Source organism: Phacochoerus africanus, chromosome 7 (genome assembly GCF_016906955.1).
Source record: "Phacochoerus africanus isolate WHEZ1 chromosome 7, ROS_Pafr_v1, whole genome shotgun sequence".
Lineage (NCBI taxonomy): Eukaryota > Metazoa > Chordata > Mammalia > Artiodactyla > Suidae > Phacochoerus > Phacochoerus africanus.
The window spans coordinates 76543967-76556547 of record NC_062550.1 but is presented as its reverse complement, the minus strand read 5'-3'; the positions used below and the strand labels follow the sequence as shown (position 1 = coordinate 76556547).

General features: G+C 37.6%; 1 protein-coding gene across 2 annotated transcripts in view; it reads right to left on the bottom strand.

Moving 5' to 3' along the window:
- The window catches only part of PDZRN4 (PDZ domain containing ring finger 4), a 363814-nt gene that overhangs the window by 138412 nt on the left and 212821 nt on the right, over positions 1 to 12581 (bottom strand). The window lies entirely within an intron of this gene.

The following is a 12581-nucleotide window of genomic DNA, read 5'->3' as shown; positions in this document are numbered from 1 at the left end:
AGTCCTCTTAGATACTAGTCGGGTTTGTTAACACTGAGCCACAATGGGAATTCCTACTTTTAAAATTTTTTTTCATTTTTTAAAAGTTTTGTTGAAGTACAGTTGACTTACGATGTTGTAGTAATTTCTACTGTATGACAAAGTAATTCAGTTATACATGTACACATATCCATTCTTTTTCAGATTTTTTTCCCACATAGAACATCACAGAATATTGGGTAGACTTGCCTGCGCTGTACGGCAGGTCCCTGTTGGCCAGTCATTCCACATACCTCAGAGTGCATATGCCAATCCCATTTGCTTTAAATGCTTTTCTCACTATTGTTCTTCATCAGTTATGAAACCACAATTTCATTTTTCTGAAATCTAGGACCTGGCTACTTTGCTTTCGAGAGGCTGAGATGATAGTACGAAAGACATATAAGGCCCCTTCTTTCTAAATTAATATTTAACTTCATTTTAACAACTTTTTAGACTAGTTAATATTAAAATGGATCCCCACACACCTGAAAAAGAATTGATAATCACAGACTCCACCAAAATATATCTATGAATAATCTTCTGTGTATCTGAACATCACACAAAGGAATCTATAATTTTATGCATTTGCTAAGGTACTGGTTTTTACTGGTGATGTTTTATTTCTGAAGGTGATCATGGAAAAAACTGAATTAAGCCCTCTAATCTATGCCAGTTAGGGAGGAGATATTTTCCAAGACTTTTTAGTCTAAATTTCATATCCAGTGAAATAGGACTAAATTGAATGCAGTATTGTCGCTGCCTCATTTTCTCTCAATTCCACTAACTGCATTAAATTGACAGTGCAATTCTAAAAAACTTTTACAGTTTTTATTAAGCCTTTGAAAATTCGCAAAGGTTGAGAGTGATTTACTCTTAGGTCGAGTGGAGACACCACCCTTATATTCAGTTCGTCAAGTGGCACCATAGCAAGATAGCAAAATCTCCTCCCTCTGCACCTCCCTTTGCATGTTACCCCAGAATCTGGCTAAGACTTTGGTCTGACTTAGAATATGATGGGCATTTCTATCACCATTCAGAACTAATTTTTGTGAGAGTGGAAAATGCATCCTGATTAAAAAGTTAACTTTTTGAATTCATAACTTAACTTCTACCCTCTCTGAGTTTTCTAGCTCAAGTTATCTGTGGGCCATTGTGTTAGTTTTCTGAAAAGTTTCACTGATACTGGGTATGTGAGGGGGATTAGCTTTATTCTCATCATTTTCCTCGTGGTTCAAAGAATATTCTCACTTTTGCAAGTAATAATGCATAATAAGTAAAAGAAATACCATTTTGAGTTATTACAAATTCTATTTTAGTATCTTATGGACTAGGTTTAATTTAGACCATAAAGTTTTAAAAATGATTTTCATGGTTTTCTTAGGCTGCTCTTGGCTTAATTGGGATATGTATTTATATTTGCACTTGGAAAATTCTCATGTTAATGTTAGAGTAATTCTGAAACCAAAGGCAACATCGTCCATGAAAACTCAGGCATTTTTCTATTATATTTCTAATTATCATTTCGAAGTCTTCTTACAGTAAGAGAGCATGTATATACATATCTATAATAGATATTGTAATAATTTAGCCATATGTTACTACTTCAATGATGGATATAAATCATATAAAATAAAAAGAAATACAAATTAAGCTGCTTTTACACAAAATAGCTACTTCAATTTTATAGCACAGAAAGCAAAAATGAAGAAACATGACAGTTACTAAATCAATAATCGATTAACTATACACAAAGCACTTTTGTTTTATACAATGTTTATATAACACATTATATGTTAGGCACTTTAATTTTTATCTATAATACGGTACGTTATTACTATACCATCTCATGATGGTAATATCTCATGATACTTTGTTCCTCTCTGTGTTGCTCTCTCATAGAACTAATAGCAAACCTTATTTATAGTTATCTGTGAACCAGTGGAGCCTGTGGGACAGTAAGCACCTTGAGGGCAGGGACCTCATCTTATTCTGCTTTTATGTTACCTTCAACATATCGTTCTGCACACAGAATTCATTTAGAATTTGGTCATTCAATCCTTTATTCAAGAAACATTGCTGTGGGGACTGGGTTAATTTAAAAACAAGGGTTTTACCCCACCCCCAGAGATTCAGAGATGAGTGAAAACCATAAACGAAGTAAACTGAGAAATGATACCACCTGGTACAGGTTACGACAGAGGAAAGCACGGAGCACCTCGCAAGGACAAAATAGGGGGCCTCCTTCAGTGCAGGGGCTCCAGGAACGTTTACTGGAAAAAGTGATGCCTGACTCAAGCTATGAGGGGGGGCCACAACTTAGTACACTGGAAAACAATGGAGAAACTTGAGGAAGAAAGAACAGCAAGGTTTACTGGCCCATTTGACAGTTGAGGAATACAAATGATATCATCATCCACCATGACTGGATATTTTGAGGATCTACTATGTGCCAAGAGTTCGGTATTTATAAATCAGCTCAGTGAACAAATATGGAAAGCTCAAAGGAAGAAGGATACTTGATATTTATAACAAAATGAACATGGACTTTGGCATGAGGCAAATCCTGGTTTGAATTTCAGGTGTTCTACTTCCTGACGATGTGAATTTGTCACTTGATTACTTTATGCCTCAGTTTTCTCATTGGTCAAATGGGGACAATATCACTGTTAGACTGACAGGAAATCACAAGTTATCATTTATGGTATCCCTGTATTGTGTTATGCCCTTTAAATGTACGATCTTATTTATTCCTCAATAAGGCGCTTCAAGGTTGATACTAATCAATTAAACAAAGGCACAATGAGATCAGTAACTCATTCACAGTCAGAGAATAAACAACTGGTGTTATTGCTTGACTCCAAAGCCTGTGTTCTTTCTTCTGTGCACAGTGCCCCTCCTATGGTTGGCATTTAGCAAGCACTTATCAAAAAATAATACTCTAGTAGCTGAGTAAAACATTTTCAGTATTTTCCATGCTGTCTTAACAATGTGGTTCACAACTGCATAGGCAGAACCAACTTCAAACATTATAAACATGAGCTGCCAAGGAAATAGCACACTTAAGGAGTGAATGGCAAAATCTATCCATCACAGATCAACTTAGCATGGCTATGGTCTTTTAAATAAAGTGCCGAGCAAACAATATTTCCCCATGTTGTATCATTTAAATTGACCTCAGAGACTCTGTTTGATTGCAGACTTAGCACTTACACAGCCCCGCAGTGACAATGACACCAAATCCATTCATTTTGGCAAGATCAAGACATTCAACTACCCTTTTCTTGGATCCTGTTTTGGTCAGGCTCTCCCTCCCATTTTCCCTAAATATGTCCTCTTAGTGATATTTCATGACTTGCTTTGCTTTTACAATAAATTCTGGACATCAAACATACTACTTTGGCTGACTGTATATATAGGGATTATATTGAATTTAAAAATGAACCTTGGCTCCTAACTTAGGTTATTCTAAATAAGAACCACCGTTAGTTAAGCTGTTCCATGAAGACCCTTAGATTATCCTAACCCATAGAGAATTGTTCTTTCTCCATAATTTCTGCTGTGTCAGGGTCACATATTTCCACATTTGCCTTCTAACTGCTTTATGATAATGCTTGAAGACTGGCTTCTTAGGTCATCCTTCTATTGCATCCTCTGGTGTTATCTAGGATGGTGCCGCGCACAAAGCAAGTACAAAGTAACTGTGGTTATTCAATGAGAAATACTCTTTTCCAAGCTTTCCTTTACTTTAAAAGACATTATCTGAAGTCCACCATAATACAATTTTAGGAAAATATAACTATCACTGATTACAAGTGGTCTTTAATCTACGGATTTAAAACTATACTGAGCATTTTAGTAATTATCTTTGTTCACATACAGTTGAAAGAGTTTTCTTAATTTTTAAAATTTTAATTTTAAAAATAAAGGTATTTGAGAGAAACTCTTAAGGAGCTTAGAACAAAAGGTTAGTTCAGGAAAAAAAATCTAATTTTCACTGCGACGAGAGTAAGTTTCCAAAAATGTCCTACAGTATTTCTAAAAAGCCACATAAAACAGAAGTTGGGGTGTGCTTCACTAAGAACCCAAAGAACCATAAAGTAGTACGATTTACAGCTTGTGACCACACAGCACAAATCAGCAATCAGATGCTATATGCTGAAGCACAGGAAAATATGAGGTGGCTACCTTCAAAGCTTTTTTGTTGAAGGAAACAATGAAGTTTTCATAATAACCTTTTAAAACTATTATTCCACATTGGGAGTAATAGAATCAGGAGAGAAGGAATAAATGAATACAGCTGGAAGAGAGGTGCAGATAGGATGGGTTTATGGATGACTTTGGAAATTTGCATTCAGACATGAAAATTACAGTTGCACTTGAATTACCTAGAATTCTAAATTTGAAGACAAAATTACTGCTCAGTGGTCCTTAAATCTTCATGAATCACAAGAAGACATTTATTAAGAATAACACCTAATAAAAGATGCTCAGTATTGCTAAGTATTAGAGACATGCAAATCAAAACTACAAAGAGGTATCCCCTCACAATGGTCAGAGTGGCCATGATTAAAATGTCTACAAATAACAAATCCTGAAGAGGATGTGGGGAAAAAGGAACCCTTCTTCACTGTTGGTGGGAATGTAAATTGGTGCAGCCCTTGGGGAGAACAGAATGGAGGTTCCTTAAAAAACTAAAAATAGAGTTACCATATATGCCAGCAATCACACTCCTGAGCATATATCCAGGAAAAAACATCTAATTCAAAAATATATACACAGAGTTCCCTGGTGGTTCAGGGGGTTAAGGATCTGGCATTGTCGCTTCTGTGGCTCAGATTGCTGCTGTGGCTCAAGTTTGATCCCTACCATGGGAACTTCCACATGTCACAGGTGTGGCAAAGAAAGAAAGAAAGAAAGAGAACGAACCAAAAACACATATGCATCTCAATGTTCACTGCAGCAATATTTACAATAGCCAAGACATTGACAGAAGAATGGATAAAGAATGGACATTCTTCCATAGACAGAGAATGGATAAAGAAGATGTGGTACATATATACAATGGAATACTAGCCATAAAAAGAATAAAATAATGCCATTTGCAGCAACAAGGGTGGACCTAGAGACTATCACGCTAAGTGAAATAAGCCAGAGAGAGAAAGACGGATATCACGATATCACTTATGTGTTGAATATAAAAAAGTAATACAAACAAACCTATTTATAAAAACAGAAAGGGACTCACAGACATAGAAAACAATCTTATGACTACCAAAGGAGGGAGAGAGATAAATTAGTAGTTTTGGATTAAAAGATTCACACTACTATAGATTAAGTAGATACACAACGAAGACCTTCTGTATAGCAAAGGGAAGTTTACTCAATATCTTGTAATGATCTATAATGGAAAAGAATCTGAGAAAAGATATGTGTGTATATGTATAACTGAATTACTTTGCCGTAACCTTGAAACTAATCTAACATTGTCCATTAACCATACTTCAGTTTAAAAAAAGGAGAAATAAAAGAATAACACCTAAAATTCTTACGGTTTATGTCCAAGGATGGATTATAAGAGAAAAGAGTGATTGAGGCAGATGCTGTTCTGGGCAACCTGATCACTTTCCTTCATGAATTATCAACTTTTCAAGAGCAGTTATCTTTCATAGGACCATAGTCAAGGGCCTCTTCCTGTGAATCTAGTGATTTATTTTTTATACCTTTCTCAATCATTTAATAAGATTGATCGAATACCTCCTAATGACCTATGATAATTCCATATACGAAAATCTACTCATAAAATGAATATCCTGGACAATGATTGGCTGTTGTGCAAGAATTTTTCACTATTGATTAATCTTCAGAAGCAGTTTCTCTTGTTAAGTCCGGAAATCACTGTTTCCTAAAGATGTACAGCTCATTTGCTACTAACATGATTGGAAGTGAACAGTAAATGTGCATATGTCAAGTAATTATGTAAATAACATCATGTATTTTCAAAATATTTTTCACAAAAATTGAAATGAAAGATTTTCAAATCAGATTATCATACTTAACCAGCAAATTCAGGTGAGTTGAAGAGTCAAATATCTCAGCATATCAACTGGCTAAGTTTTCAGCAACATGTCTCCTTTGTGTGTAACATGGAACCAGTGAAATGTTTTCCTCCAGTATTTCATCTAAATAGCAAGATAAGCAATGAGAGTTGGTTGGCCTTTTCCTGGGTCTAGAACAATGCAGTGAGTGGTAAAAACTTGAAGAAATTAAAGGTATATATTTAACAAAATATGTGATATTCTGAACCTTCTAGTAGAGAAAGGCACTTCATTTCTTAAACCTACCTAAATTAATTGAAATTATTAAAATATTTATTTTTACCCATATAAAAATGCTCTAACATTTAAGGCTTTCTTCAAAAGTCTTGGATAAAGTAAATTCTAGATAAATGTACATGCTTTATTTTTGTAATCACTATATTATCATCACCCTATGAACATCGTAGTTCGACGTGAAATCAATTTATCTTACTTTTTATTATTTATTTATTTATTTATTTATTTATTTATTTATTTATTTATTTTTTGCCATTTCCTGAGCCACTCCTGCGGCATATGGAGGTTCCCAGGCTAGGGGTGGAATCAGAGCTGTATCCACCGGCCTACACCAGAGCCACAGCAACGCAGGATCCGAGCCGCATCTGCAACCCACACTACAGCTCACGGCAACGCCAGATCCCCAACCCACTGAGCAAGGCCAGGGATGGAACCCTCAACCCCATGGTTCCCCGTTGGATTCGTTAACCACTGAGATATAACAGGAACTCCTTATTTTTTTATTTTTTGTCTTTTTAGGGCCGCACCCACGGCATACGGAGTTTCCCAGGCTTGGGGTCCAATCAGAGCTGTAGCCGTCAGCCTATGCCGGAGCCACAGCAATTCGGGACCTGAGCCACGACTGTGACCTACATCACAGCTCATGGCAATACCAGATCCTTAACCCACTGAGCGAGGCCAGGGATCTAACCCGCAACTTCATGGTTACTAGACAGGTTCGTAAACTGCTAAGCCATGATGGGAACTACTTATTTCACTTTTTAAAGTAGAAGTAAAAACAACTTTCATTTTTAATAGTCACAATTTTAAGTAATTTTGCATTCCACAAAAAGAGCTGGGTAAATTTGGACTCCAATGTTAGTAGTAACTCCATTTTTTAAAATAATCTATTTTATCTCAGAGAAACTCCTGGAAAGTGCAGTCGACCTCCTCTTGGAATCCACCACCTTCTGTGTTTTGTTCACATTTCTGTTATTGAGAGGCCTGTTAAATTGTCACTAGGACCTCTCTCCAGGTTAGGTTCTCCAGGAAACCAATTCTGAGACAGACTTTAGGGGGCAAGGCTCTTGCTAAGGAGTGTTCACTTTGCAGAAGGGAGAAGAAGGAAGCAGGATTGGGCAGAAGGAGAACTGAATTATGATGCTGGCCCAACAACAACTGCAGGGAGCCCTGGAGGTGGAGTTGCCTTTCAGAGGTCCCAATTCAGGCTAAGGTGCCCAGGCCTGTGTATATTTGCACCCACCTGTCATTGGATGGATTGAGCCTCCTGGGAGGAGATAAACTTGGGTGAGAGGCTCTGTGCAGATAAGACAGTCCCTGAGGGGCTTACAATACTCTCAAGAGCTGAGGCAGCAAGTCCTTCCTGGGTAGTACAGCACATATTTATATATATTTTTAAGAGTAGAGCTGATTTATAGTGTGTCAATTTCTGCTGTACAGAGTAGTGTACAGCAGAAATAATATATATACATTCTTTTTCTCTTACTATCTTCCATCATGGTCTATCTCAAGAGATTGGATATAGTTTCCTGTGCTTTACAGTAGGACTTTATTTCTATCCATTCTAAATGTAATAATTTGTATCTACCAACACCAAATTCCCTATCCATTCCATTCTTCTCCCCTCCCCATGGGCAACCACAAATCTACTCCCTATCTGCGAGTCTGTTTTTGTTTTGCAGATAGGTTCGTTTGTGCCATATTTTGGATTCCACATATGAGTGATATCATTTGGTATTTGTCTTTCTCTTTCTGACTCACTTCACTTAGTATAAGAATCTCTAGTTGTATCCATGTTGCTGCAAATGCATTATTCTGTTCTTTTTTTGTAGCTGAGTAGTATTCCACTGTATACATCACATATTTTCTAATCCAAAGCTACTGCTCTTCTTAACCTGACCACACTGGCCGCTCTTTTTTAGATACCTCTTTGCTTGGCTTCTCCCACAACTTTCTGTTCTTCTTCCTTCTCGCTCTATTACAATTTCATTTTTTTCCTTTTTTATCTTCCTTTTGCGTTTCTTGGTAATGTGTCCTTGGTTCACACCTCTCCTCACTGGTCAGTTTTTCTCCTCACTTTTTACATCTTTTTTTGAGATCTTATCCACCAAACACATATATGCCAAGTTCTTGTTCTAATGCTCATTACCTGCCAAAATTGCTTGGATTGCCCATGACGAACTCAGTGGCCTTCTTCCCTCTCCCCAGACCTCATTTCCCCTTCTCTGATTTCTTCACTCTGAAGATTTGCTATTTATTCTTTATGCTTCTCTTTCTCATGACCTATGTGCTTCATTTCTCAGGTGTTTCTGATTCTCTTAGAATCCTTGATTCTCATAGATTTGACTCTCAAGCTCCCCAATCTACTTAAAGCCTTCTCTCTCACTCTCTGCATTCCTTTGCATCTAATCCCCCTAGTAATGGCCTGTTTCCCAATATAAATTTCTGATACTGAAAAAAAAATCCAATTGTACCCTCAATTTCATGTACTAGGTGACATGCTCCTAGTTTAGCCAGCTAATAGGTGTGGGGCAGAGAGGAAAGCAGAGTGATATAGTCCTTCATCCTTCACCACAAGCTAGGGTTGGGGCAGAGGCTGTGGTTTTGCAAGGCACCATGGTGGGTCTCAGTGAGTGTCTGCTGGCTGGCAGGATGGGTGTTAAAGGACAGTCAAGCACCTGACCTGTCTTCAAGGAGCTCACAATTCAATCACACACACTTGACTATAATACCAGACAGATGGACATGAAAAATAAATTCTACAAAGTGCCAGCAAAATGCTATGAGATTTCCAAGGTGGGAAGACATCAAGATTTTAAAAGTCAATAATTGCAAAAAGCTCTCTGCCCAAGGAGAGGGGCAGGGTCAGTATAGCTTGTGATGGAAGCAAAGAGACAGAGGTGAGAGCGGATATAGCGGGCATTCCACAGAGACTGATGGAAAAGAACTAAGTTATGAAGGTCTAAGTTGGGAAGTTAACTTAAAGAGAAAAGCGAGAAGACTGGTGTGGAAAAATGATAAATTGCATTAGCCGAAGATCAGTGAGAGAGGAAGCCAGAAAAAAACCTAGAACCAGTGCAAGGCGTCCCTGAACATATTAGAATAGGAAGTTTTAGTTCATCCTGTAAGTTCATTCCGTAGTAATTGGGAGGCACCGAATACTTTCTAGAAATATTATTTTAGCAACAGCAATCACAGTGGCTGGCACACTGACAAATTCAAAGTGGAGAATTTGTTTCCATGACATCAGAGAGAGTGAACAAAAGGGACTGTGACTGTGGGAAGGTTGGAATTAACACCGGAGAAAGTACAGCAATAAAATTACCAGAAGGTCACTGTGTGGATGAAGAAGATAGAAGTACCTCATTCAGTGTTTTTTGTGTTTTACTGATAGCAAGAGGGGTGGTGAGAACTCCACCAGCCCTAAGGAATGTGGGGAAAGGATGACATAAGGGTAAAGAGGTTAAGACATTATGAGTTGGGTTTCCATAGTATAAGACTAAATAAATTTCTCAGAGATATAGGACAGTTACTAGAGAAGGGAGATTATGTGAGGTTGAAGAAACTCACTGTCGAATAAAGGAGACTTGAACATATTTTAAAATTATTGGCTGTTACTCTGTAACTCCTTGCTGGGATTTCATGAGCATTAAATAAGATGATGCTTAGGGAAACACATGTTGAGTCAGCATAGTGCCTAGGATAAAGTAAGAGCTCACTGTTAGCTGCTGTCAATCAACAACTGTGACTGTTGTCACTGTCAATGTAGGTTCTGTTTCAGTTTATGATACTAATCCACAGGTGCAGGTCATGGGGAGACCTTCTGGTTGTGCCAAAACAGTTAATATTTCCCCATATTTTGAACATGGTGATTGGACACCAATGAACAGCTTGTTGATAATTTCCGTTATTTCATCCACCAAAAAGTTACATTTGATTTACCTATGAACAAAATCAAGCTATGAAGTCAACAGATCTATATATTTCCATGCAATCTCCCTCAAAAAGAAATCTGTTTTTAGGTCAGACATGCTGAACAAACTACTGCAGTGCTCTTGGTCCAGCTGGCTATTTAATCAGATTAATACAAAACAGGCAATTTGGTCCATGTCCTTAGAAGGGCATTGTTCAAATTACCCATTTATAAATTCTTAAGAGGTTAATAAACTACTTTGAATAACATAAATCACTGCAGATAACAATTGTGTCCCTGGCACGTATAAAAATTAATAGATGCATGAAAATTGCTTGGTGTGAAGGTTACTGGATCTATACCAATCCTAGTTCTTGGATCTGTGTTCATAGTAGAGCTGGACTGGCCCAACTCCAGCTGAAAATAATTTTCTCCGGGCAACATTCCTTCTCTTCTGCCATCTGAAATTCTTAGCTCCTCTGTTGGAACAAAAAATATCAACACAATTTAAACCCGACCTGATTTCACACCTACATACATGATTCTGATGGTTTCACTAGACTCCTCAGTGAACACATTTGCTTTTGTTTACTGCAGTTATAAACCTGAAACTGCATTCTAGTTGGCCCATATATTCAGATGGCAAAATTCTAGAAATATAGAGTGAAAATGTGAAAAAGGTCAGTATCAAAATGAGTCTGCGCTAGAGAAACGATCGTTTTGCTCTTGGTCAGGTATTTACTATTCACTGCTCATCCTAAACTTTGACATCCCCTGATACACTTTAATTTGCCTTAGCTTTTAAGAAATGATAACACAAGAAACAAAAAAGGCAGTCATGGGAGGATTACAAGTCTATAAATAAATACATAGGATTTGGGTCATCAGTTGTTAATATTGGTAGGAGCTAATTGGTCTTAATATACCAGTCCCAAGTCACTTTTGTAAATTGTATCCTCTCTTCTGGGGGCAGCGCTGCACCCTCGTGAACACCTGGTAAAGAACATGTTCTTTCACGTGTCCTCAGAGCTGCCTCGCCGCCAAATAAAAATAGAAACAAGTTTGCAGCACCACACGGGGCTCCCGTGTATTATATGAGCCTATCACTGGTTTCCTTTGATATCTTATCTATTCCATTAACTCAATAAAATAGAGTGCAAAGCTAGGAACAAACTGTAGGAGGGCTCCCCTTGGAAAACGCACGCAAGACCTTTAAGCTGGGGTTTTAACTTATCTAATAAAAGCCGGTTAAATGGGAGCCAATACTTCATTTTCGCCCCCTTTATTAAAGATCATAAGTACTGCAACTCAAGAGTAGAGAAAATAAAATAAATATATGAAGGAGTACAGGTGGAGGCAATAAAGAGGGTGCCTTATCTATTTTCTCAAGATTTAGGAAGCACTTAAAGGCAAAACTCTCACATGAGCATTTTAAAAATTCTACAACAAAGGCTCCTTAACAAATACAGTGGTCCTTCCTGGATGCAGCTTTCCCGGCTTGATTTCTTAGCAGAACATAAACAGCTTAACGGAGGCATAATCACAGAGGATGCCACCTACCACTTCCTCCATATTATACTTTTCTGTCAATTTAGTGATTCACAGAAAAAAAAAAAAAAAACCAGATTGAGAAATACCCTCCCCTGCTCCTCCATCACCCGAAGAAAAACAATACTAGAACTCAAAACTCCAACAAACCAAACTAAAGGGAAGTGTTCCACCTAGAGACTGTTTTCATGAGTCCAAGTGGAGGAGAGCTTATCTAGGAATGAAGATGATTTTAGCCTAGTCTTGCAAGTTTGTAGCAAACAAAACAAAACAAAACAAAAGCAAAAGGTATTTTCCCTGGTGTAGTTAACAATGTTAATCTTCCTTTTCCTCTCTATGGTGATAAAGGAGTCATTTTTATATTTAATTAATGCAGAGGATCATTTTGGAAACTGGCTAATGAGCCTCTGATCACATTACCATGAAAATGTGCATTAACACTGCAACTGAGGAGGCTGTTTCATGTGTAGCAAAGCCACTTTGTAATTAGCCCACTGTGAAATGAATCACGTCAGGGGGAAATCTGAGGCAACCGGTAGCCAGTGGGCCCCTGGTTACTGCTGTGCCCACAGACCACCAGCATCCCAAACATTCTTTCATCAACGACATCCTCTAAAAACAAAACTAGCAGTGTGTCACATCTGGGACAAACTGGAAGAAGGGAGACATAAACTTTATTTTGCCAAACAAGAAACATGGACTTACGTGTACAGACCCCTGGGAAACCTGCCCAAATAAAATGGTGAATTAACAGAATTCCATGAAAA